General features: G+C 35.7%; 1 protein-coding gene across 9 annotated transcripts in view; it reads right to left on the minus strand.

Annotated features, from left to right (window-relative positions):
* Positions 1-26,229, minus strand: part of ASCC3 (activating signal cointegrator 1 complex subunit 3) — a 372,407-nt gene that overhangs the window by 302,078 nt on the left and 44,100 nt on the right. Inside the window, exon 2 of one of the 9 annotated variants that reach the window (XM_050786667.1) lies at positions 8,981-9,066. The exons of the other annotated variants lie outside the window; for them this stretch is intronic. The gene's annotated coding sequence lies outside the window, so the exon portion shown is untranslated. The remainder of the gene's footprint in view (positions 1-8,980; positions 9,067-26,229) is intronic. 9 annotated transcript variants of the gene reach the window in all.

Genomic DNA, 26,229 nt, shown 5'->3' on the forward strand with positions numbered 1-26,229 from the left:
GTCTAATATCCAATATCTACAAGGAACTTAAATTAACAAGCAAAAGACAACCCCATTAAAAAGGGGGCAAAGGACATGACAGACACTTTCAAAACAAGATACACTGTGGCCAACAAGCATATGAAAAAAAGCTCAGCATCACTGATCATTAGAGAAATGCAAATCAAAACCACAATGAGATACCATCTCACATTAGTCAGAATGGCTATTACTAAAAAGTCAAAAAATAACATGCTAGGGAGGTTATGGAGAAAAAGGTATACTTATACACTGCTGGCGGGAGTGTAAATTAGTTCAACCATTTGTGGAAAGCAGTGTGGCAATTCCTCAAAGAGCTAAAAAAAGAACTATCACTTGATCCAGCAATTCTACTACTGGGTATATACCCAAAAGAATATAAATCATTCTATTACAAAGACACATGCACACATATGCTCACTGCAGCACTATTCACAATAGCAAAGATATGGAGTCAACCTAAGTCCCATCACTGGTAGACTGGACAAAGAAAATGTGGTACATACACATTATGGAATACTATGCAGCCATAAAAAATGAATGAGATTATCTTCTTCGCAGGAACATGAATAGTGCTGAAGGCCATTATCTTTAGCAAACTAGCACACCAACAGAAAATCAAATACTGCATGTTCTCACTTATAAGTGGGAGCTAATTGATGAGAACACATGAACACATAGAGAGGAACAACAGATACTGGGGCCTACCTGAGGGTAGAGGGTGGGAGGAAAGAGAGAATCTGGAGAAATAACTAATAAGTTCTAGGCTTATAACTTGGGTGACTAAATAATCTGTACAACAAACTCACATGACCTGAGTTTACCTATATAACAAACCTGCACATGTACTCCTGAACTTAAAATAAAAGTTAAGAAATATAAATAAAAATTTTAACAATTAAAAAAAAGAAATACAGGATTGAGCTACACTATAAACCATCTAAACCTAACAGACATCTATAGAATACCTACCCATCAAAAGCAGAACATATACTCTTCTCCAGCACACATGAAACTTCTCCAGGATAGATCATATAGCTGACTATAAAACAAACCTCAATAATTTTAAAGTATAGAAATAATACAAAGTATGTGTTCCAACTACAATAGAATGAAACTAGAAATCAGTAACCAAAAACATTAGAAAACGTACAAATATGTGCTAAATAAATAAAACAAAAAGAACTGAACCAAAAATTAATCAAAAGAGAAATCAGAAAACACATTGAGATGAATGAAAATAAAGATCCAACAGAGCAAAACTTATGAGATTCAGCTAAAGCAGTGAAAAGGGAAAAATTTATAGCTATAAATACATATAAAGAAAAAATAAGATCTCAAACCAGTAACCCATCAACCTTAAGACACTGGAAAAGGAAGAGCAAAATAAACCTAAAGCAAGCAGAAGGAAGGAAATAATAAAGTTCAGAGCAAAAAGTAAATGAAATCAAAACTAGAAAAACAATATAGAAAATAAAGGAAACCAAAGGTGTTCTTTGAAAAGATTAACAAAATGAACAAAACTTTAGCTAGACTGACCATGAACAAAAGAGAGAAGATGCAAATTAGTAGGATCATATATAAGTCAGGACATACTACTAAGCTGAAAGAAGTAAAAAAGGTTCTATAGGAATGTTATAAACAATTGTATACCAATATATTAGATATACGAGATGAAAGGGAAAAATTCCTAGAAAGCTACACACTACCAAAACCAACCCAAGAATTAATAGATAATCTGAACAGACCTATAACAAGTAAAAGATTGAATTAGTAATCAAGAAACGGCCCACAAAGAAAAGCCCAGGTCCAGATGGCTTCACTGTTGAATTCCACTAAATATTTAAAGAAGTTAATACTAATTCCTCACGCTAGTTACAAAAAGAGAAGAAAACACTTCCCGATTCATTTTAGGAGGCCAATATTACTCTGACACCAAAACCAGATAAACACATCACCTGAAAACTATAGAGCAGTATCTCTTAGGAAAATGAACACAAAATTCCTCAATGAAATACAAGCAAACCGAAAGCAGCAATATAGAAAAAGAATTATAAACCATGATAGTGAGATTAATGTCAGGGATACAAGGTTGGTTCAGCATTAGAAAACCAACTGATAGACTACATCATATCAATAGAATTAAAAAAACAAATCACATGATCAGCTCAACAGATGCAGAAAAATGAACTAGAAAAAAATCCAATACTCTTTAATAATAAAAACATTCAACAAAGTAGCTCTTGAAGGGATCTTTCACAATGTGATCAAGGGTATCTATGAAAAATTCACAGCTGGCCAGGCGCGGTGGCTTGTGCTTGTAATCCCAGCACTTTGGGAGGCCGAAGCAGATGGATCATGAGGTAAGGAGTTTCAGACCAACCTGGCCAAGATGATGAAACCACATCTCTACTAAAAACACCAAAAGTTAGCCGGGTGCAGTGCGGGCACCTGTAATCCCAGTTACTCAGGAGGTTGAGACAGGAGAACCGCTTGAACACGGGAGGCAAGGAGAAGGTTGCCGAGAGCCAAGATCGTGCCACTGCACTCTAGCCTAGGCGACAGGGCAAGACTCCGTCTCAAAAAAAGAAAAGAAGAAAAATCCGCAGCTAACATACACGGCAGCATTTCATAATTGTGAAAAACTATATACGTAACCCACTAAGATTAGAAATAAGAAAAACAAGTCTGCGCTCACCACTTCTATTCAACACTGTACTGTAGGTTCTAGGCAGGGCAGTTAGGCAAAAGCCAAAAAAAAAAAAAGAAAAACAAATATAAGGCATCTACATTAAAAAGCAGTAAAACTACATATAGAAAAAAACCATTAGAAGGGATAAACAAGTTGAGCAAGGGTTACAGGATAGAAGATCAATATACAAAAATCAATTATAGTTCTATAACTAGCAATGAAAAATCTGAAAATGAAATTAAGTAAAAAATTCCATTTACAAACCAACCCACATCCATAGACAGGATTAAGAAAATGTGACACATATACACCATGGAATATAAAAAAGGATGAATTCATATCCTTTGCAGGGACATGGATGAAGCTGGAAACCATCATTCTCAGCAAACTATGACAAGGACAGAAAACCAAACACCGCATGTTCTCACTCATAGGTGGGAATTGAATCAGTTGGACACAGGGTGGGGAACATCACATATAGGGACGTGTTGGGGGGTTGGAGGCTGGGGGAGGGATAGCATTAGGAGAAATACCTAATGTAAATGATGAGTTGATGGGTGCAGCAAACCAACATGGCACATGTATACCTATGTATCAAATCTGCACGTTGTGCACATGTACCCTAGAACTTAAAATATTAAAAAAAAATCCATTTACAATAGCATCAAAAACATTATGTATCAGTCAGGGTTCTCTAGAGGAACAGGACTAATAGGATAGACGTATACATGAAAGGGAGTTTTTTAAGGCATATCGACTCACATGAATGATCACAAGGTGAAGTCCCGAAACAGGCCATCTGCAAGCTGAGGAACAAGGAAGCCAGTCCGAGTCCCAAAACCTCAAAAGTAGGGAAGCTGACAGTGCAGCCTTCAATCTGTGGCAGAAGGCCCAGGAGCCCCCGGCAAGTCACTGGTGTAAGTCCAAGAGTCCAAAAGCTGAAGAACTTAAGAGTCCGATGTTCAAGGGCAGGAAGCATCCAGGAAGGGGGATGGGGGGAGATGAAGGCTGGAAACTCAGCCAGTCTAGTCTTTCCATATTCTCCTGCCTGCTTCATTCTAGCTGTGCTGGCAGCTGATTAGATTGCGCCCACCCAGACTGAGAGTGGGTCTACCTCTCCCAGTCCGCTGAACTCAAATTCTAATCTCCTTTGGCAAATACCCTCACAGACACACCCAGGAACAATATTTTGCATCCTTCAATCCAATCAAGTTGACACTCAATATTAACCATCATACATTACTGGGAAAAAAATCGAACAAAGGAAGTATAAGAGTTCTACACTGAAAACTTCAAATATTGCTGAAAGAAATTTTAAAAGATCTAGATAAATGGGAAAACAGTCATGTTGATGAATCAGAAGACAATTGCTAGGATCATAATAAACCCCAATTTGCTCTACAGATTAAAACCAGTTTCTATCAAAATCCCCGGTGACTTCTTTATAGAAATTAACAGGCTGATTCTAAAAATCAGATGGAATAGCAGAAAACCCAGAATAGTCAAAATAAACTTGAAGAGAACAAAGTTTAAGACTCACACTTTCATACTTCTAATTTACTACACAGCAACAGTAATTTAAAGAGTGTAGTACCAACATGAGGATACACAGACAGATCAACAGAGTAGAACTGAGAGTCCAGAAATAAACCCAAGCATCTATAGTCAACCAGTTTTTTAAAGAATGCCAAGACTATTTAAAGGGAAAAGAAGAGACTTTTCAGTAAATGATGATGGGACAACTGGCTAGTGATGTACAAAAAATTAAGTTGTACCTTTACTTCATACCATATAAAAAATCAACTCAAATGAACAAATGACCTAAATGTAAGAGCTAAAATGATAAAACTCTTAGAAAAAAACACAGGAATGAATCTTTATGGCTGTAGATGTGGTAAAGAATTCTTTTTTTTTTTTTTTATTATACTTCAAGTTTTAGGGTACATGTGCATAACGTGCAGGCTTGTTACATATGTATACTTGTGCCATGTTGGTGTGCTGCACCCATCAACTTGTCAGCACCCATCAACTCATCATTTACATCAGGTATAACTCCCAATGCAATCCCTCCCCCCTCCCCCCTCCCCGTGATAGGCCCCGGTGTGTGATGTTCCCCTTCCCGAGTCTAAGTGATCTTATTGTTCAGTTCCCACCTATGAGTGAGAACATGTGGTGTTTGGTTTTCTGTTCTTGGAATAGTCTGCTGAGAATGATGGTTTCCAGCTGCATCCATGTCCCTACAAAGGACACAAACTCATCCTTTTTTATGGCTGCGTAGTATTCCATGGTGTATATGTGCCACATTTTCTTAATCCAGTCTGTCACTGATGGACATTTGGGTTGATTCCAAGTCTTTGCTATTGTGAATAGTGCCGCAATAAACATACGTGTGCATGTGTCTTTATAGCAGCATGATTTAGAATCCTTTGGGTATATACCCAGTAATGGGATGGCTGGGTCATATGGTACTTCCACTTCTAGATCCTTGAGAAATCACCATACTGTTTTCCATAATGGTTGAACCAGTTTACAATCCCACTAACAGTGTAAAAGTGTTCCTATTTCTCCACATCCTCTCCAGCACCTGTTGTTTCCTGACTTTTTAATGATCGCCATTATAACTGGTGTGAGATGGTATCTCATTGTGGTTTTGATTTGCATTTCTCTGATGGCCAGTGATGATGAGCATTTTTTCATGTGTCTGTTCGCTGCATGAATGTCTTCTTTTGAGAAATGTCTGTTCATATCCTTTGCCCACTTTTTGATGGGGTTGTTTGTTTTTTTTCTTGTAAATTTGTTTGAGTTCTTTGTAGGTTCTGGATATTAGCCCTTTGTCAGATGAGTAGATTGCAAAAATTTTCTCCCATTCTGTAGGTTGCCTGTTCACTCTGATGGTAGTTTCTTTTGCTGTGCAGAAGCTCTTTAGTTTAATTAGATCCCATTTGTCAATTTTGGCTTTTGTTGCCATTGCTTTTGGTGTTTTAGACATGAAGTCCTTGCCCATGCCTATGTCCTGAATGGTATTACCTAGGTTTTATTCTAGGGTTTTTATGGTATTAGGTCTAACATTTAAGTCTCTAATCCATTTTGAATTAATTTTCATATAAGGAGTAAGGAAAGGATCCAGTTTCAGCTTTCTACTTATGGCTAGCCAATTTTCCCAGCACCATTTATTAAATAGGGAATCCTTTCCCCATTTCTTGTTTCTCTCAGGTTTGTCAAAGATCAGATGGCTGTAGATGTGTGGTATTATTTCTGAGGACTCTGTTCTGTTCCATTGGTCTATATCTCTGTTTTGGTACCAGTACCATGCTGTTTTGGTTACTGTAGCCTTGTAGTATAGTTTGAAGTCAGGTAGCGTGATGCCTCCAGCTTTATTCTTTTGACTTAGGATTGTCCTGGAAATGCGGGCTCTTTTTTGGTTCCATATGAACTTTAAAGCAGTTTTTTTTCCAATTCTGTGAAGAAACTCATTGGTAGCTTGATGGGGATGGCATTGAATCTATAAATTACCTTGGGCAGTATGGCCATTTTCACAATATTGATTCTTCCTATCCATGAGCATGGTATGTTCTTCCATTTGTTCGTGTCCTCTTTTATTTCACTGAGCAGTGGTTTGTAGTTCTCCTTGAAGAGGTCCTTTACATCCCTTGTCAGTTGGATTCCTAGGTATTTTATTCTCTTTGAAGCAATTGTGAATGGAAGTTCATTCATGATTTGGCTCTCTGTTTGTCTGTTACTGGTGTATAAGAAGGCTTGTGATTTTTGCCCATTAATTTTGTATCCTGAGACTTTGCTGAAGTTTCTTATCAGGTTAAAGAGATTTTGGGCTGAGACAATGGGGTTTTCTAAATACACAATCATGTCATCTGCAAACAGGGACAACTTGACTTCTTCTTTTCCTAACTGAATACCCTTTATTTCTTTCTCTTGACTGATTGCCCTAGCCAGAACTTCCAACACTATGTTGAATAGGAGTGGTGAGAGAGGGCATTCCTGTCTTGTGCCAGTTTTCAAAGGGAATTTTTCCAGTTTTTGCCCATTCAGTATGATATTGGCTGTGGGTTTGTCATAAATAGCTCTTATTATTTTGAGATACATTCCATCAATACCAAATTTATTGAGCATCTGAAATATGACTTCAACAGAATGAGCAAAAAAAGAAAACAACTTAGATTTCATCAAAATAAAAAAACTATTTGTGCTTTAAAGGATACCAACATGAAAGTGAAAAGGTAACCCACAGAATAGGAAAAAATATTTGTAAATCGTGTGTCTATCTGATAAGGGATGTGTATCCAAAATATACAATGAACTCTTACAACTCAATAATAAAAAGAAAACCCAATACAAAAATAAGCAAAGGATCAGAATTTCTGCATGGACTATACATAGATGACCAATAACCAGGATGATACTCAACATCATTAGACATCAGAGAAATGCAAATCAAAATCACAATGAGATACTACTTAACACCCATTAGAAAGACTATAAAAATGGAAAATACAAGTTTTGGCAAGAATGTGGAGAAAACAGTTTGCTGGTTCCTCAATAAGTTGTTTTGTAGTTGTTGTTTTGTTTTGTTTTTTAAGTTGGGGTCTTGATCTGTCACCCACGCTGGAGTACAGTGGTACAATCATGGCTCACTACAGCCTTGAATTCCTGGGCTCCCGCCTGAGCCTCCCGAGTAGCTGGGACTATAGGTGCAAACGAACACACTCAGCTAATTAATTTTTTTGTAGAGACAAGATCTCACTAGGTTGCCCAGTTGAGTCTCAAACTCCTGGCCTCAAGCAACCCTCCTGTCTCAGCCTCACAAAGCACTAGGATTGTAGGCATGAGCCACCATGTCCAGCCTCAACAAATTAGACACAGAATCACTATATGACCCAACAATTCCCTCTAGGTATACGCCTAAGAGAATTGAAATATGTGTCCAATCAAAAACATGTGCACAAGTTTGGCTATTCATAATAACCAAAAAATAGAAACCCAAATGTTCATCAAATGAACTGATAAATGAAATGTGATATATGCACAAAATGGAATATTATTCAGCTATAAAAAAAAAATGAAGTAGTAGGCAGGGCGTGGTCATTCATGCCTGTAATCCCAGCACTTTGGGAGGCTGAGGTGGGTGGATCACAAGGTCAGGAGTTCGAGGTCAGCCTGGCTAACACGGTGAAACCCTGTCTCTACTAAAAATACAAAAGTTAGCTGGGCGTGGTGGTGCGACCCTGTAATCCCAGCTACTCAGGAAGCTGAGGTGAGGCAGGAGAACTGCTTGAACCCAGGAGGTAGAGGTTGTAGTGAGCCAAGATGGTGCCACTGCACCCCAGCCTGGACGATAGAGCGAGACTCTGATTCAAAAAACAAACAAACAAACAAAAATGAAATAATAAACAACATGAATGAACTCTGAAAACGTTTTGCTAAGTAAAAAAACAGTCAAGAAAAACCATATTAGAGGATTCCATTTGTATAAAATGTCCAAAATGGAGAAATCTCCAGAGATCGAAAGTAGATAATTGGTTCACTAAGAGACGAGAGGGTAAGGAGAAGGAGAAGGAAAGATGGTAGTTAAAGGTCAAGGATTTCTTTTTGAGGTGACGAAAATGCTCTAAAATTGACTGTGGTAATGACTGCCCTCAGCTGTTAATATACTAAAAACAATCATTGATACACTTTATATGGATGTCTTATATGTTGTGTGAACTACGAATCAATTAAGCTACTATTTAAAGCTTACAAACCAAAATGACTTACAATAGAAAATGTAACAACAACAACAACAACAAAATGCCAGTCCCAGTGGCTTATGCCTGTAATTCCAACCCTTTGGGAGGCTGAGGCAGGCAGATCACTTGAGCTCAGGAGTTCGAGACCAACCTGGGCAAAAAAGTAAGACTCCATCTCGTCAAAAAATACAAAAATTAGCCAACCATGGTGGCGTATGCCTGTGATCCCAGCTACTCAGGAGGCTGAGGTGGGAGGATGGCTTGGGCCTGGGAGACAGTGGTTGCAGTGAACTGAGATTGCGTCACTGAAATCTAGCCTGGGCAACAGAGTTAGATCCTATCTCAAAAAAAAAAAAAAAAAAAAAAAAAAAATTATATATAGTTTTCCCTAAAAGCATTTTGAATGAGTGTCTTGAATTGCCATTAGTGAGATATAAGCTGTGTGCTTAAGGTTAAGACCGGTATTAAAGAACCTTGAAAATTCAAATAGATAACTATAATACATACCTATACAGTTACTTTCTCTCACCTGATTTGAAACAAATAAGAAATGCTCTTTATATACAGCATGAACTCTCCTTTAAATCCCATCAACTCTCAAAAAATTTGTTAATTCTGAAAATGAAAATGAGACCATTTATTCCATAAGAAAATAATTTATCATGGCAGAGATACCCTTACATATCTTAACTATTCAAAGTTAATCCAAAATGCAATGTTCACACATAAGTTCTAGTTAGAAATATTTAGCCCAATACATACTTCTTGGAAACCACCGGGATATTTCGAAGATAACTTCTAGTGCAAAGTCCCAAGCATAGGATCACCACACAAAAAAGCATATTATTTTTTAAAAATAACACACCTAAGTCCTAGCAAAAGAGACAAAAAGAGTGCTTTGCTCTTAATAGGACTTCCATAACCCCAAGATGAAAATCCCCATCAGAATTCTGAGATCAGCTGCCATTAGATTTAAAGAAATCCCAAAAACATGCTTCCCACAACATTTGCATTTTTCATCCAGATTGAAAGCAGGTGTCGTTCTCACTCAAGATTTGCACTACAAACTAATTTGGCACTCAGGGTGACTGTTCATAAAAGCACAGCTGTCTGGATCACTGCTCTACACACAGATACAAGTTTCTGAAGTTATCAAATTAAAAAAAAAAAAACAGTGAGGAAGAAGTTAGCTGCGGGTATAGAAACAGACTTCTACTAAAGAGATTTTTAAAATAAAACATGAACAAATGCAGCTCTCCAACAATGAAAAGGCAAGTTTCACTATTCTGGCAATAAACTATGGATGTGAGATTTAAGAGAGACAAGATAGGTATAGACGGGTAACATCCTTTTCCTGGTAGAAATTGTTAAAGTCATTATTATCTGTTAAGGTATTTTCCAACAGAAAAAGGTGCTTACAGTTATTCTTATTAATATAAAGCCTTATTCCTAAAATTAAATTTTAAGTAGTTCTTTCCAAAATTCATGAATAGAAACAGTCAAAAAATTAACCAAAAGACTCAGAGATGCCAAAAAAAAATTTGTTGAGTTGTTGAGATGCCAAAAAAAAATTATTTCCGGGCATGCACAAACTAAAACACCATTACTTCCTTTTTTCTTGACAATGCAACACATTTAATATATGAATGCAGCTTTGAATCTCTCAAGAAAGGTAATCCTCATTTTCCACATACACAGAATTATATCACTGTTATTCCAACAGGAGCAAAGCTATAGTGTATGTTAAATTCCCAATACAATATCAAATGAATCAAGATATCACCACAAATTCAAAATTAGAAGTAATGTTAAGCTTTTTAAATAATATACCATGGAAAATCACATTATAAATCATATAAAAACTGGCTTAAAAAAGATACTATAAGCCTAAATATGAACTGTAAACCTGAAAACTGGGTTATGCAGAGGTAAACTGAGGGTTTCTGAAACCACAGAATAAATATGACAAACGTAGTTAGATTATGGGTTTACTTAAAGATGCAGAAGCAAAATATTATATCCAAGTAAATCACAGTTCTTGCCATGTTATTGTGCTATTTGAACCCTGCTCCAACTAAAGTGTTGAAGAAATAATTAAGTAAGCACTAAAACAGGCTTTAAAGCAAATAAAACTTACAGAAGGTTTGTAAGTTCCATTCTGTTTCCATCTAGTGAATACTAGAGAATTCATCAAAAGTCAAAACTGAGTCTACTTGGAATTCCAAAAGTCCTCACTCAAAAGAGAAACCAACTATTTTCGACATAAATAGTCAACATTCTGAAAAATAGCTGATGATGCACAGTAGGCAGAATATCTTGATGTGAATGAGGCATCCTTATCATTTCTCAGTCTTTTGGCTAAGATCAAGAATCCTTTTGAATTAGAATATGGTCAGGCAGGTTATGGAATTAATGTCAATATTGAGATCAGCCACTAAAGTTGTTATTCAAGGATTGGTCATCACTCTCCCCTGCTTAATAATTTTATCAATGATATATAAACTAGGAGACATATTAAATAAAATAAATTAAGAGTATTAATATGGTACATAATAATATCAATATTTTCGAACTTTATATATAATCTGATATAATCATCTAAGAAGTATTAGAGGTAAACATAAAACTTCACAATTAGATTTAAAAACTCATGTGTACTGGGGAGAGGTTCCAAGATGGCTGAAGAGGAACAGTTCCAGTCTATAGTTCCCAGCGTGAGTGACCCAGAAGACGGGTGATGTCTGCATTTCCAAATGAGGTACCAGATACATCTCACTGGGGCTTGTTGGACAGTGGGTGCAGAACAGTGGGTGCAGCCCACGGACCATGAGCCAAAGCAGGGCAAGGCATTGCCTCACCTGGGAAGCACAAGGGCTCAGGGAATTCCCTTTCCTAGCCAAGGGAAGCCCTGACAGATGGCACCTGGAAAATCGGGTTACTCCCACCCTAATACTGCACTTTTCCAACAGTCTTAGCAAACAGCACACCAGGAGATTATATCCCACACCTGGCTCAGAGGGTCCCACGCCCACGGAGCCTCCCTCATTGCTAAAACACCAGTCTGAGATGGAACTGCAAGGCAGCAGCAAAGCTGCCGGAGGGGTGCCCACTTTTGGTGAGGCTTGAGTAGGTAAACAAAGTGGCCAGGAAGCATTCCTATACACCAATAACAGACAAACAGAGAGCCAAATCATGAGTGAACTTCCATTCACAATTGCTTCAAAGAGAATAAACTACCTAGGAGTCCAACTTACAAGGGATATGAAGGACCTCTTCAAGGAGAATTACAAACCACTGCTCAATGAAATAAAAGAGGACACAAACAAATGGAAGAACATTCAATGCTCACTGATAGGAAGAATCAATATCGTGAAAATGGCCATACTGCCCAAGGTAATTTATAGATTCAATGCCATCCCCATCAAGCTACCAATGACTTCCTTCACAGAATTGGAAAAAACTACTTTAAAGTTCATATGGAACCAAAAAAGAGCCCACACTGCCAAGACATTCCTAAGCCAAAAGAACAAAAGCTGGAGGCATCACGCTACCTGACTTCAAACTATACTACAAGGCTGCAGTAACCAAAACAGCATGGTACTGGTACCAAAACAGGGATATACACCAATGGAACAGAACAGAGCCCTCAGAACTAATACCACACATCTGCAACCATCTGCTCTTTCAAAAATCTAACAAAAACAAGAAATGGGGGAAGGATTCCCTATTTATTAAATGGTGCTGGGAAAACTGGCTAGCCACATGTAGAAAGCTGAAACTGGATCCCTTCCTTACACCTTATACAAAATTTAATTCAAGATGGATTAAAGATTTAAATGTCAGAACTAAAACCATAAAAACCCGAGAAGAAAACCTAGGCAATACCATTTCGGACATAGGTATGGGCAAGGACTTCACGTCTAAAACACCGAAAGCAATGGCAACAAAAGCCCAAATTGACAAATGGGATCTAATTAAACCAAAGAGCGTCTGCACAGCAAAAGAAACTACCATCAGAGTGAACAGGCAACCTACAGAATGGGAGAAAAATTTTGCAATCTACCCATCTGACAAAGGGCTAATATCTAGAATCTACACAGAATGTAAACAAATTTACAAGAAAAAAATCAAACCAACCCCATCAAAAAGTGGGCAAAGGATAAGAACAGACACTTCTCAAAAGAAGACATGCAGCCAACAGACACATGAAAAAATGCTCATCATCACTCGCCATCAGAGAAATGTAAATCAAAACCAAGAGATACTATCTCACACCAGTTAGAATGGCGATCATTAAAAAGTCAGGGAACAACAGGTGCTGGAGAGGATGTGGAGAAATAGGAACACTTTTACACTGTTGGGGGGACTGTAAACTAGTTCAACTATTGTGAAATACAGTGTGGTGATTCCTCAAGGATCTAGAACTAGAAATACCATTTGACCCAGCCATCCCATTACTGGGTATATACACAAAGGATTATAAATCATGCTGCTACAAAGACACATGCACACGTATGTTTACTGCGGCACTATTCACAATAGTAAAGACTTAGAACCAACCCAAATATCCATCAATGATAGACTGGATTAAGAAAATGTGGCACATATACACCATGGAATACTATGCAGCCATAAAAAAAGGATGAGTTCATGTCCTTTGCAGGTTCATGGATGAAGCTGGAAACCATCTTTCTGAGCAAACTGTCATAAGGACAAAAAACCAAATACCGCATGTTCTCAATCATAGATGGGAATTAAATAATGAGAACACTTGGACTCAGGGTGGGAACACCACACATCGGGGCCTGTTGTTGGGTGGGGGGAGTGGGGAGGGATAGCATTAGGAGATATACCTAATGTAAATGATGAGTTAATGGGTGCAGCATACCAACATGGCACATGTATACATACAACAAACCTGCATACATACATGTAACAAACCTGCATGTTGTGCACATGTATCCTAGAACTTAAAGTATAATAATAAAATGAAAATAAATAATTTCCATAGTAAAAAAAATAAATAAATAAAAATAAAAAGTATGAACTGCATATACTCATGCTTCTCACTTATCACAGGGTAAATTTAAAACTGATTCATTAAAAAGTTGTCTTTTTCAAGAATTCAAAAGACAAAGAATTTTGAGAAATACTACATTTTTATTTAAGTTCCTTTTTTCTTTCTAATTCTACACTTTAACCTACTACTTTTCATAAGTAAATTGATAAAAAAGTTTTTTGGGGGGCTGATATATTAACTGTAGATTTTCTATGGAGTGAACATGGTTATATATAAATCTGAATTGTCCAACTACTTTGTTGGAACAGTTCCTACTGACTGGAACTGCTGGGGCGAAGCATATACAAAATCTACATTTTTAGTAAATTTCCTACAATCAATGTAAGCTTTTCCAGTGTTTGAATGTTTCCCATTTCCTAAAACTGCTCAAATATTAGATATCAGTATTTTAAATCACTGATAATGTAATGTTACAAAGAAACTGCTTTTTTCTTCTGTTAAAGTTAAGCTAGATAATCTTCGTATAGCCTTATTGGTTGTTATTTCATTTTCCTCTGTTCCTTTTATTTTCACTTCTCTTGTAATATTAGTCTCTTTGTTACTGATTTCTAAGAGCTCATTTCTGATTAAGGATGTGAAGATTTTATCAAGCATTGCAAATGAAATACCATGTTTATTCCTGTTTATTTTATTGTGGTGTTTTATTTTTTTGGTTGTACAGAAGTTATGTATTAAAATCTAATCCTGTTCTTTATGGCCAAAAATAAATAATAATAATAATAAAACTCGTGTACTTGTATAAGATGGAGAAAACTGGTACCACAAATACATTACATGAAAGCCGTGAAGGGTAAAGGATTAGTTTTTTTGTTTGTTTGTTGTTTTGCAAGCTCAATGTGAATAAAAAATTCAATAAAGGCTAGGAAAAAAATTAGTATCTCAATAGCAATACAGTGTGTTAAACACTCCATGTGACATTCCAAAGGATGCTACAATGATTGAACCATATTTATTGATTTTTGAGTTAAATTATAATCTATACTTTTTAAGAAGACTACAATGAAAAATTGAAATACATTCTGAAAAAAATAACCAAGATAGTAAAGAGTCTGTTTATAGGATGTTTTTGAAGCTTGTCCAACCCATGATCTGCAGGCCGCATGTGGCCCAGGACAGTTTTGAATGTCCTAAATTCAAATTCATAAACTTTCTTAAAACACTATGAGATTCTTTTCAGATTTTTTTTATTATTATACTTTAAGTTGTAGGGTACATGAGCACAACGTGCAGGTTGGTTACATATGTATACATGTGCCATGTTGGTGTGCTGCACTCATTAACTCGTCATTTACATTAGGTATATCTCCTAATGCTATACCTCCCCCCTACTCACTCCCCACAATAGGACCTGGTGTGTGATGCTCCCCTTCCTGTGTCCAAGTGATCTCATTGTTCAGTTCCCACCTATGAGTGAGAACATGCGGTATTTGGTTTTCTGTTCTTGTGATAATTTGCTGAGAATGATGGTTTCCAGCTGCATCCATGTCCCTACAAAGGACACGAACTCATCCTATTTTATGGCTGCATAGTATTCCATGGTGTGTATGTGCCACATTTTCTTAATCCAGTCTGTCACTGATGGGCATTTAGGTTGATTCCAAGTCTTTGCTATTGTGAATAGTGCCGCAATAAACATATGTGTGCATGTGTCTTTATGGTAGCATAACTTATAATCCTTTGGGTATATACCCAGTAATGGGATGGCTGGGTCGAATGGCATTTCTAGTTCTAGATCCTTGAGGAATCGTCACACTGTTTCCCACAATGGTTGAACTAGTTTACAGTCCCACCAACAGTGTAAAAGTGTTCCTATTTCTCCACATCCTCTCCAGCACCTGTTGTTTCCTGACTTTTCAATGATCGCCATTATAACTGGTGTGAGATGGTATCTCATTGTGGTTTTGATTTGCATTTCTCTGATGGCGAGTAATGATGCGTATTTTTTCATGTGTCTGTTGGCTGTATGAAAGTCTTCTTGTGAGAAGTGTCTGTTCATATCCTTTGCCCACTTTTTGATGGGGTTGTTTGTTTTTTCTTGTAAATTTGTTTGAGTTCTTTGTAGGTTCTGGATATTAGCCCTTTGTCAGATGAGTAGATTGCAAAAATTTTCTCCCATTCTGTAGGTTGCCTTTTCACTCTGATGGTAGTTTCTTTTGCTCTGCAGAAGTTCTTTAGTTTAATGAGATCCCGTTTGTCAATTTTGGCTTTTGTTGCCGTTGCTTTTGGTGTTTTAGACACGAAGTCCTTGCCCACGGCTATGTCCTGAATGGTATTACCTAGGTTTTCTTCTAGGGTTTTTATAGTCTTAGGTCTAACATTTAAGTCTCTAATCCATCTTGAATGGAACAGAACAGAGCCCTCAGAAATAATACCACACATCTACAGCCATCTGATCTTTGAAAAACCTGAGAAAAACAAGAAATAGGGAAAGGATTCCCTATTTAATAAATGGTGCTGGGAAAATTGGCTAGCCATAAGTAGAAAGCTGAAACTGGATCCTTTCCTTATTCCTTATACGAAGATTTTTTTTTTCTTTAAGCTCATGGGCTAAAAATAGAGATAATGCCAAGTAATATTCTAGGAATGCTATTCAAGTTTTTTTTCCTGGGTAAAAATGCATCGACTTCTTACTACTACTCTTATAACTTGGTTTCTAATGATTCTTCATCTAAGTTCCTTTAGAAATATCCCTTTTACAGAGCCTCTTAAAAAATCTCACTCAGTCTGATGGACTTCCCTTTGTGTGTAACCCCACCTTTCTCTCTGGCTGCCCTTAACAGTTTTTCCATCATTTCACCTTAGGTGAATCTGACGAGTATGTGTCTTGGGGTTGTTCTTCTCAAGGAGTATCTTTGTGGTGTTCTCTGTATTTCCTGAATTTGAATGTTGGCCTGTCTTGCTACATTGGGGAAGTTCTCCTGGATAATATCCTGAAGAGTGTTTTCCAACTTGGTTCCATTCTCCCCATCACTTTCAGGTACACCAATCAGACCTAGATTTGGTCTTTTCACATGGTCCCATATTTCCTGGAAGCTTTGTTTGTTCCTTTTCATTCTTTTTTCTCTAATCTTGTCTTCTCACTTTATTTCATTAAGTTGATCTTCAATCTCTGATATCCTTTCTTCCGCTTGATTGATTTGGCTATTGACACTTGTGCATTCACAACTGAACACAGTATTTAAAATATAATTTGATCGCCCAGGCGCGGTGGCTCACGCCTGTAATCCCAGCACTTTGGGAGGCCGATGCGGGCGGATCATGAAGTCAGGAGATCGAGAGCATCCTGGCTAACACGGTGAAACCCCGTCTCTGCTAAAAATACAAAAAATTAGCGGGCCGTGGTGGTGGGCAACTGTAGTCCCAGCTACTCGAGAGGCTGAGACAGGAGAATGGCGTGAACCCGGGAGGCAGAGCTTGCAGTGAGCCAAGATGGATCGCGCCACTGCACTCCAGCCTGGGCGATGAGCAAGACTCCATCTCAAAAAAATATAGATAGATAGATAGATAGATAGATAGATAGATAGATAGATAAGATATAGATATAGATATAGATACGTAATTTGATCAGCACAGATCACAAAGATTATTACCAAGCTGGAACTAGTATTAAGCTTCTCTGAACATAGCACAAAATGGTAATGACAACAAAATGTAGACTACAAACTGAATATGCAGCCAAACAAAAGCCTTTGGTTTTAATTTTTTTTCCACATGAACTTCTGTTAGGCTAAAGTACAGACTGTACTTTTTTTGTTCATTTTTTGAGAGAGTCTTGCTCTGTCGCTCAGGCTAGAGTGCAGTGGCGTGATCTCGGCTCACTGCAACCTCTGCCTCTCAGGTTCAAGCAATTCTCCAGACTCAGCCTCCCAAGTAGCTAGGACTACAGGCGCCCACCATCGAGCCCAGCTAATTTTTTGTATTTTTGGTAGAGACGGGGTTTCACCATATTGGCCAGGCTGGTCTCAAACTCCTGACCTTGTGATCTGCCTGCCTCGGCCTCCCAAAGTACTGGGATTACAGGCGTAAGCTGCCGCGCCTGGCCAAACTGTACTTTATATAGTATTTTTTAAGTCCAGAACTCCAAATGGATCCTTATACAGTTCACTTTCATACTGTTTCCTCATTGTAGTCTTTTGGAAGCTTTCTAAGTCCACATGACATCATCCACCATATCGGTAATACTATCAATGTTGAATCTGACTTGTCACAAGTTTTAGAATCACACCTTTATACAGATTACTAATTGAACTGCTGAGGACAGAACCAAATTAAAAAACTGCAAGATAAAGTATGAAGGTCTGCTCCCAAACTGGCAATAAATCAATATTCAGAGTAAGGTTTTTCAATAAAACTGCAGGATAAAGAATGAAGACCTGCTCCCAAACAGGCAATGAAACAAAATTCAGAGGAAGGTTTTTCAATCAACGACTAAGTCCATCTAAACTGTATTTTACCAGTCTACATTTCTCTTTCTTCTGTCATTTAGATACTTCCTGTCTAATATTGTAGCTGCCAGCAACAAGAGCTACTTATATTCTACATAATTTAAATAAAATTTAAAATACAATTTCTAAGTCACATTAGCCACATTTTAAGCAATCAATAGACACATGTGGCTACTGTCTACCATGTTGGAGAGCAAATACGGAATACGTCAATCATCACAAAAAGACGGCATTAGTCTGGATTCTACTGTAAAATGCTCCGCTAAGATTTAGATGGAGTACGTTTACATCACATCATTTATCTGCCTAGTTGTATCATACTTACTACCAATTAGTTTTTATAAGTCCACAGTTCACACTGGGGTTCACATTTTGTGTTTTATACTCTACAAGTTTTAACAAATATGTAATGATTATAACGACAAGTATCCACCATTACAGTATCATTCAGAATCATTTCAGTATCACTCACTACCCTTAAAATCCTGTGTTCTACCTGTTCCACCTTTTCTCCCTTTCCCCAAATCCCTGAAAACCATTTAATTTTTCATTGTCTCCATAGATTTTGCCTTTTGCAGAAGGTCAAACAGTTGGAATCACAGAATATGTAGCCTTTTTAGATAGGCTTCTTATACTCAACAATTTTCATTTAAGGTTCTTCTAATTTTTTGTGGCTTTATAGCTCATTCCTTTTTATCACTGAATCATATTCTATTAGATGCATTCACCACAGGGATTACCCATTTACCTAATGAAGGATATCTCAGGTGCTTCCAAGTTTTGGCAATTATGTCTTTTTTTATTTCAATAAATTTTGCTCTTTATAAATACTATAATGTCCAAAAAATAAGCAAACAAATCCTATACAGACAAATGCTAACAGGACACTACTATATTGTACACTTTTCATTTTTCCTTTTTATGTTTTCCAACTTTTCTAAAATTATAAACATATTAATCACAGAAAATTTTTTATTTTTAAACAACACAAACCAGATTTTATCATTTGTTTCACGTTTTGTCTACTAAGAATACACCATTAATTTAATAAAATGGATTTTCACATTTACCTTATTTAGAATGAACATCTAAAATTTTAAAGAAAAATCCATTATCATGTAGACAAAGTCAGCTCAAAATTAAAATACAAGGACTAATGATTAAACAACTTAATTTCCTTTCAAAACTTATTTCTCGTATGAAAAATGTTTTTGTCAGATAAACACAGTTTAACCACTTGGGTATCATGTTGACACACTGAAAAACCAATTTAGTAATTCATATTAATAATTATTATTTCATAATAGCAAAACAAATCTTTAGTGGGTGTCTGAAAACTGCAGAATATCAAACCCTATATATACTATGTTTTTTCCTATATATACATGATAAAGTATAATTTATAAATTAGCCACAGTAAGAGATTAACAACAATAATTTAAAAATAGAACAATTATAACAATATTGCAGCAACACTACTCTTGGCTTTGGGATGCATTATTAAGTAGAATAAGGGTTACTGAACACAGTCACTGTGATACTGCAACAGTAGACCTGATAACCAAGAAGAAAAGAGCTAATATAATAATCAAGGAGGCTACTAAATGTCTACAACGAGATGATTCATGTCCCAAGCAGGACAGAGCAAGATGGTACAAGACTACTCACAAGGGTGTGTAATTTAAAACCTTGTTGTTTATTTCTGGAACTTATCATTTAATATTTTCAGAATGTGGTTGACTGTCAGTAGTTGAAACCACAGAAAGCAAAACTTCGATAAGAGGGGAGTACCACATATTCTTTTCAAGTAGAAGACATGGCATTTAGACAAAAGCTAGTTAAGAAAAGGAATAGCAACTTATAGACAAAAAAAAAAAAAAATTTAACTGAGCATCTGAATGACCAGACATAAAATGTAGCAAATAGGAGAGGTATTTCTTTTCAAGTAGGCTCATTTGTTGTATATCTAGAAGAAATGAACACCTATCACAGAAAGCAATACCTAAAACCCATTACATAGATATAACATTTGTATGAGATATATTACATTTCATGGTAGACAATCAGTATGTAAGCAATAATGTTTACTCTCTTTCCTTACGAATATGGACAATGAAAGAAAAATCACAGCATTTATATGTGTAGGTACCACCTGTACCTCTCCGTGTTGCCTTATGGGAACTGGGGCTCCTAGAACAGGTACAAATGCTGATATTTAGGCTACTGCTATTGCTGCAAGTAGTAAACTGTCCTTTGTCTTTGTTAAAAAAAAAAAAAAAAAAGAAAAAACGAAAACATAGCATTTATCAAGGAATCAATCTTTCTGCTTAAGGGATTGCAAGACATAAACTTGCTTCACAGAAATTCAATTCACAGTTCACAAGAATATTATATCACAAAGCACTTTTTCTGGGTATGAGGTGATATGTAAAATGCATAAGCAACTAAGTTATGGGAAACCTATACTCATATAAAACTAAAAACGGGGTTAAAAACATCAAAGTAAAGCAAAATATAAATAAGACTAATATAAGTTAGTATGATTTCTTGGTTTGGTTTTGTTTTCCCCAGAATCATCAAAATACTTATAAAGGCTACAGTTAAGTTATCCTTATTAAAACCAATATAACATCATGAATAATTTTCTATCACCTTGATCAAACTAGTTTTCAATTTTAACCCTAAGTAGAAAAGGTTTAGTTATTCTTCTGTTTTCAAGTTTTAGAATATTTATAAAAGACTAAAACAGTTTATCACAACAAAAACGTGATCTTATAAAGATAATAACAATCATTTCTCTTTAAATAAAAACACTAAAATATATTTTACTTTTAAATTTCTTCTTAAAATTGTCTTGAAAAACCCTTTCCCTTTTATGCTTCAGAGAAAAAGGAGGATGCCTGCTAAGAGTACTAGTATTATCAATTAAAATGATAAAGACGGCACAAAATTCACACTTTAATGCAACTCTTCTGGTTAAAAAAGAAAGAGAGAGACAGAGAGACAGAAAGGTACATTTGAACTTAAAAATAAAACTAACATCTCCCTCAACCAGAAATTCGACAAAATAGACAAAGCAATGAGCAGAGCTAAAAGTTGCGGTAAGCTCAGCTACAGTTCTGGACAGCTAGGCCAGGAGTTTGGCTCCTGCTGGGTAACCTAGATAAAAATTGATCCATGCAAATGGGAACTAGAGCTAATCTTAATGGAAGCCAGGGATTAGACATGGAGCTTCCATGTTCATAAAAAAAAAAAAAAAAGCTGAACTACCATCGAAATGATTCCTAGGGCCACAGCTACTATAGAAAGTCAGGGCATGGAGTAAGGAGGAATGTGAAGGGGGAATCTTCAAATTAAGGTCAGTCTAAAAATTAAAATTCTAAACCATAAGAAATATTACACTAAAACTGGCAGTCAACAAAATCAGCAATGAAACATAAGAAAATAATATGAAACAACATGACAAAGACTTTGAAGTAAGTATTATAAAGCTGAAAAGACAAAACAGTTGCTTTATTAAAAAAGGAATTTATAAAACAAAACAAAAAAGTTAAAGAAGAACCAGTGAATAATAAAAAGAGACATGCAGAAATCAAGAAATAAAAAATAATCACTAAAAATTCCTCAGATAATTCTGTGGAATTAGTACAAGGATTTCACCTCGAATGCAAGACAGAAGTAAATAGATTTAAAAACAAATTAAAGTATTGGAGATGGAAGATATAGAGTGAGAGGTTCCAATATATCTCTGATAGGATTTTTGAAAGACGAAGACTAGAGAGAATGACAGAAAGGCATTATTTTAAACGATTATAGCCTGGAATGTTCTAGGATTATAGAAATACATGAATATTCAGAAAGAATGCTTATAAAGGAATAACAAAAAAGACCGCAAGTCTTTCATCAACCACAAATGATGCTGGAAGGAAGTGGGGTGATAAATGTAAGTGCTGAGAGAAAGATAATCTTCCTAGAATGTAATCGCCAACTAAACTATTATTACTCTTATTATTCAAGAACGAGAACAAAATTTAAACACTTTAAGACATACAAAGACTAAATACTTAGCAACCATTCAACCTCTCTGAAAGAATTCTTAATGAAGTACTGCAGTAAGAAGAAAAATGAATCTAAAGGAAAATCATGAATATAAGAAAGGATGAGCACACTCATAAAACATGCCAGTAAATTTAACTATACGCTCAAACAAATAAATCATTTTTATCTTTAAAGAAAGAAAGCTCTCAACAATAGTAAGATGGACAAAAGGAAGTTGTTCAGTGGTTGGAAGAAGCATTCTTAGCTACCCATTCATGTTTAAAACACATTTAAGAGCATGCACCAGAAGTGAAATTCAATCTATTAGCTCCTAAACCAGAAAAAGAATAAAAGGGAATATAAAAATGTTATAAATCCTAGAGACAATATAAAAGGGTAGAGGAAGAATGATAAACCCAAAAGCTTAGAAACTAAAAGGTGTTCATCTAGTTTATGAATTACAATTAAACAATAAACAGTACATACCAAATGAAATACAGTTAAAGCACCACTTACAAATTTTGAAGAGTAGAAATGAGGAAAGTGTTCACAAATAAATAGAGCTGAGCTATACTAGAAAAACAAAGAAGGAAATAAAATATAAAACTTAATGAAATTAAAAGTCTTATTTTTAATTGACAAAACTGAGAAGCAACCAATATATCCTTCAATAGGTGAATGAATAAACAAATTGGACTACATCTGTATAATGGAATATTTTATTCAATGCTAAAAAAAACCCAACAACAACAACAACAACAACAACTGTCAAGCCATGAAAAGACATGGAGGAATCTTAAATGCATAATGCTAAGAAAAGAACCCAATCTGAAAAGGCGACATACTATATGATTTCAACTATATGACATCTGGAAAAAAACATGGTAAGAGTAAAAAGATCTGTGGTTCCCAAGGCTACAGGGGAAGGGAGGAATGAAATGGTAGAGCACAAAGGACTTTTTAGGGTGGTGAAACTATTCTGTATAATACTGCGATGGTAGATACATACCAGTATACATTTGTCAGGGCCCATACAACGCATAATACCAAGAGTGAATCCTTCTGTAATCCTACGGTAAACTATGGACTTCAACTAATAATAATGTGTAAATATTGGTTTATCAATCATAACAAATGTACCACTCTAATACAAGATGTTAGAAGAAAATAAGGGGAGTAGATCTACAAGAACTCTATATGTTTCACTCATTTTTTCTGTAAATGTAAAACTGCTCCAAAAATTAGTATATTAATTAAAAACAAAATATAGTATAAAATTCAAGAAAAAAATAATTGTAAAGTTATTATCAATGAAAATGATTATTCCCTTAATGCAGGTAAATGTTTGTAAAACTGAAGGATGTGTCATTCAGAGCGTAAGGGCCGCAGTGAAAGGTTGTGGGACGCGCGCTTTCAAAGGCTGAAATCCTGGCGGCTCACGCCTGTCATCCCAGCACTTTGGGAAGCCCAGGAGGGCAGATCACTTGAGGTCAGAAGTTAGAGACCAGAGTAGCCAACATGGCGAAACCCCGTCTTTACTAAAAATACAAAATTAGCCAGGCATGGTGGTGCATGCCTGTAATCCCAGTTACTGAAGGAGAATCGCTGGAACCCGTGAGGCAGAGGGTGGAGTGAGCCGAGATAGCATCACTGCACACCAGCCTGGGTGACAGTGCAAGTGACTGTGGTTTAAACAAAAATTATCTAGCCAAATGTCTTATATATAAAAGATGCTTATCAAATCTTTGTGGAGAAAAGGAATAAGTAATGAAAGCAGGGAATCAGTGACTAATACAAGGTTGTTTTCAATGAGTTTTTGTCATTAGGTCATAAAATATAAATCTCTCTTGGAATTTCACATTAGAATTTATTTTTCACATACAATAAAATAAATGTTTAGAATATTTCAAATATTAGCACAATTATTATTGATAGCATAAGGAAACAAGTATTTGTAAACAATCTAACATTTTTAAAGAAGAAACCCATTGTCATTGTGAAAGAAGTATATTTGTCATCACTGGGTTTAATTAGAAGACCTTTAGGCTCATCCCAACCTCTTCAGTATTTAAAAACTGGAAAACTGTCATATGTCTTATTATTTAAAACGAACACATGCTGTATGAATAAATCCCAAAACATATGTGAGAAAAATAAAAATAAAGAGCAACAAAAGCAAAAGCTGGTTTTCTGAAAACAAGGCAAAGACTACTCTAGCAAAAAGGAGATAAGTACATCAGAGACAGATATAAGAAAGAAGTAATATAACTAAAAGCTAGCATAATTTTTTTTAATAAGAGCACATTATAAACAACTTTATAGCAAAAATCTAAGTACTCAGAAGAAATGGCTAATTTCACAAAAATATAATTATCAAACAACTTAGCAAGAGAAAGTCTGAATAAACAAACAACTACTGGAAAATTCAAATTGGTAATTGAAGTTGGTCCTCCAAAAGAGACTAGGCTGTATAACTTCAGAGGCACACTAGTATTAAATTTTCATGGATAGATAACTGCTTTCTTACAGAAACTTTTTTGAAAACACAAGAGAAAGCTGAAACTGGAATAATGTTAACTATTAACACAGAATAATTCACAAATTCTCGAATCTGGCTGAGTTTCTAGACAGAGTATAAGCATCTAAAAACCATATAATGCATCAGTGCCTACCCAATAAGCCTTCAAGGAAAAAAAAAAAAAAAAGACACATTCTGATTCTTACACATTGAAGAAAACCGATACATTTCCTCTTTAATTACATAGAACATGCATTTTAAAAATCAGAGTTATTCTCAGAAATAGTTTGCAAATATTTTCTCCCATTCCCTAGGCTGTATTTTCATTCTGTTTATTGTTCCCTTTGTTGTACGGATGCTGTTTAGATTGATGTAATACAATTTGTCTATTTTTGCTTTTATTGCTTATGATTTGGGAGTCTTATCCCAAAAAAAACCCTTACACAGATCAATATCAAGAAGCATTTCTCTTATGTTGTTGTCTAGTGGATTTATCATTTCAGATATCAGTTAAGTCATTAAACTATTTTGAGTTAATTTTTGTACATTGTGATAAAGGTCTAGTTTCATTCTTCTGCAGATGAATATCCAGCTTTTCCAGCCCAATTTATTGAGGAAACTGTCCTTTATCCATTGTGTCTTGGGACTTTTGTCAAAAATCAGTTGGCTATAAGCCCATGGATTTATTTCTGCATTTTCTATTCTGTTCTATTGGTCTCTGTGTCTATTTTTATGCCAGTACCATGCTGTTTTGATTACTATCGTTTTGAAGTATATTTTGAGGTGTCTGGTAGTGTGATGCCTCAAGATTATTTTGGCTACTCAGGGTCTTCTGTGGTTCCATACAAATTTTAGGATTGTTTTCTCTATTTCTGTAAAGAACGTTGTGGGTATTTTGATAGGGATTGCACTGCCTGTAGATCACTTTAGGAGTATAGACATGTTATCAACATTAGTTTTTCTAATTCACCAGTACAAAATATCTTTCCATTTATTTGCATCTTCTTCAATTTATTTCATCAATGTTTTATATGTTTTCAATGTAGAGATCTTTCCCATCTCTGGCTAAATCTACTCTCAGGTATTCTGTATATGTGTAGCTATTTTAAATGGAATTGTTTTCTTGATTTATTTTTCAGATAGTTTGCTTTTAATGTATTAATATACAAATGATACTGATTTTTGTATGTTGATTTTATATCCTGGAACTTTATTAAATTTGTTTATTCTAACAGTTTTTTAAGAGTCTTTAGGGTTCCCTACATATAAGATTGGATCATGTTGTCTGTAAACAGGGACAATTTAACTCCTTCCTTTCCACATTGGATGTCTTTTACTTCTTTCTCTTGCCTACCTGCTCTGGCTAGGACTTCCAGTACTATGTTGAATAGAAGTGGCAAAAGTGTGCATCCTCGTCTTATTCCAGATCTTAAGAGAAAATGTTTTTAACTTTTCCCCATTCAATATCATGTTAGCTATAGGTTTGTCATATATGACCTATGTTATGTTGAGGTACATTCCTTCCAATTTGTTGAGGGGTTTTAATCATGAAGTGATGTTGAATTTTGCCAAGTGATTTTTCTGCATCTACTGAAATGATCATAAAGTTTTGTCCTTCATTCTACTCATGTGATACATTATGTTCATTAATTTGCATATTTTGTAGCATCCTTGCATCCCTGGGATGAATCCCACTT

The sequence above is a fragment of the Macaca thibetana genome, chromosome 4 (genome assembly GCF_024542745.1).
Source record: "Macaca thibetana thibetana isolate TM-01 chromosome 4, ASM2454274v1, whole genome shotgun sequence".
NCBI classification, from domain to species: Eukaryota; Metazoa; Chordata; class Mammalia; order Primates; family Cercopithecidae; genus Macaca; species Macaca thibetana.